Source organism: Echinops telfairi, unplaced genomic scaffold (assembly GCF_000313985.2).
Source record: "Echinops telfairi isolate 266 unplaced genomic scaffold, ASM31398v2 ScPeMD7_6;HRSCAF=24_0, whole genome shotgun sequence".
NCBI classification, from domain to species: Eukaryota; Metazoa; Chordata; class Mammalia; order Afrosoricida; family Tenrecidae; genus Echinops; species Echinops telfairi.
This window is the reverse complement of record NW_022103902.1, coordinates 1,415,899-1,418,645: the sequence shown is the minus strand read 5'-3', so window position 1 is coordinate 1,418,645 and position 2,747 is coordinate 1,415,899.

Genomic DNA, 2,747 nt, shown 5'->3' with positions numbered 1-2,747 from the left:
GCGTTGCGCCTTGTCTGTGGGGTGGGCTCACGCATGGACGTCGGGTGGGTCTCTACCCAGAGCGTCGCCCTGAGACGAGGGTAGAACTGTCCCTGTCAGGTCGAGCTAGGAATGTGATCATTTCCATGGTCCAGTGGGGAGTCCAAAGAAGTGAAGGGAGGCGGAAGCCTCAGCCGAGAAACGGTGGGAAACCTGGCGAGGTCCCTGGTGCCCCGGATGTGATTGCACCTGTAAGTAGCGGAGTCTTTTCATTCGGGCTTGGCTGGAGCGCACGTGCTTTCTTCCCTAAGTGCCTTCTCGTGTCAAACACCATTCATAATCCTATTTCAGCCCCAACCTTCGACCTGTGGGTTTCCGAAACTAATCTTATTTTTTTTTAAAGTTTTATTGGCACTTCATCCATATATACAATTCCATAGTTCAATCCTATCAAGAAGAGTTGTACTGTCATGACCACAATCAATTTTAGAAATTTCCTTCCTTGTACTCACTCGTGTGACGTATTTTTTTAATTGTGGCAAAGATCTACGCAACAAAATATTCACCAACAGCTTCTACGGTATAATTCAGTGCCACCGATGATACTCCTCGTGTACAACCATGGCTGGGATCCTTTTCCGAATTAGTCCACCACCATTGACATAAACTCAATGCCCCCTAAGCATTGAGTTTAAAACTCTTCCACCTTCACCCATGGTAACCATATGTCAAGTTTGATTTATTTTTTTAAGTAGTTTTCTTGATATAATATTCACATATCATACACTTCCACACTTAATCGCTTTTAAAAGCGATGTGATATCTTCATGAGCACAATCAGTGCTAAGGCTTCCTCCCCCTGACTGTAAGTCTATGGGCGTAGAGAGTTAGAAAGCCTCTTTTTCCCCTGGAACAGCTGGTGGTTTCAAACTGCTGACTTTGTGGTTAGCAGCCCACGTGTAACCCATTATGCAACTAGGGCTCGAAAATGTACCTTCCGAACTAGTTCTCAAGTGATGCTGCCCCTGCTGCTCGGGGAACCACACTTTGAGAACCACTATCCTAATTTATTCATCTTATCAAAATACTTCACAACCCCCAGCGCCCCAAAAAAGAAAAGTTCAAACTTCTTCTATCTCAACGGGTAACGTTACTTACTGTTTTCATTGGGAAAATAAGAATAGTCAAAATAGACCTTATACATGTTCTCATCATCTTCAACACCACTTCATATTCCTAGCTTAGGCATTCTTAGATTCAGCCAACTGCAGATTGAAAATACTGGGGGTGGGGTCGACAATTAAGTAGTCAAAGCAATCTCTCAAAGGCTAAGAGGAAGCGTAAAGGCTGTTTACATAGCATTTAGTTTATATTAGGTATAAGAAACAGATGGTTTAAAGTAGCTTGAAAGTTATGCATAGGTTGTATGCAAATAGACTATTTTATATAGGGGACGTGAGCATCCACAGATTTTGGTATCTGCAGGGAGTCTGAAATTAATTCCCACAGATACTAAGGTAGGTGGATATGGTATGATAACTGTAACTATACCTACGAGGGGGTACCCCCGCAAAATGGATTTTTTTCAAGCCATATAAGTATTTTTTACAAAACAACCTTATCACCTTCAAAGTACTCTCCGTTACACTTAATACATTGGTCAAATCTATGATTCCATTCTTGGAAACATTTTTTCACCCAAATACTTTTAAATTCATCTGTTTGGATGGCTGACAGCATCTCCCTCGTTTTTCCTTCACCTCTTCAAATCGCTGTCCTTTCTTGTCCTCTTCATTTGCGGAAGCAGAAAGTTGGACTCAAGTGAGGTCAGGTGAGAGGCATGCTGTTTTTTGTAAAACTGGCACACAAGTGGCTGCATGACCAGGTACATTGTCGTGGTGGCAAAACTAGTCCCCTGTCTGCCACAAATCAGCCCTCTTTTGCCACACACTGTTACATAATCTTTTCAGAACCTCTAAATAGAAAGTTGATTAGCAGTCTGACCTGCTGGAATGAACTCCAAATGCAGTATCCCCCTCACATCACATACGTTTTTTGAGGAGTACCCCCTCATTTGTATTCTGTCTACATTCTAGTACTTAACAGTGCATCTCAGTCCTCTGCTTCCAAAAGGGCATCACGCCTTTCACTCTGTTTTATTAGATTTTTCTCCCACTGAATCATTCCCAGCAGTTTACATATTTCCTGTTACATAGTCCACCTTAATAAACAGTAACAAAAGCAACATTTTTCTCTTGACCTCATATCTCTATTTTTTATTGCAATTTCCCTTCATATCAAAATGAAGGGAATCATTTTGAAAGGATTGTTTATAGTTACTGTTTCAAATATCACTGGAGATTCTCTTCAAACTACTTGAATCTGGTTTTCTTTTATTTATTTTTTATCTTTTCAGTTTTCCTTCTAGCCCTCCACTGAATTGCTCTCCTCAAGATCACCAGTGACCACCTTGTTCTTAAATCTAGTGATCAACTCTGAGGCCTAGTGTTGAATTACCCAATATGTTAGACAGGGTTCTCTAGAGAAACAAAACCAGGACATTAATAATTATATATATATAGATCTATACATATAGATAACATACAAAATAAACAATCTATAAAGCAGTACAAATGGCTCAGTGCAACTCACTTCTGTGAGACAGCTAATACACTGGCAATCCTTCAGTTCTTGAGGGCCGCCAGGTGGTCTTCTGTAGAGCAATTCAGGCTATCCGGCCACAGGCAGCAAACAGCAAGGCAGGTCAC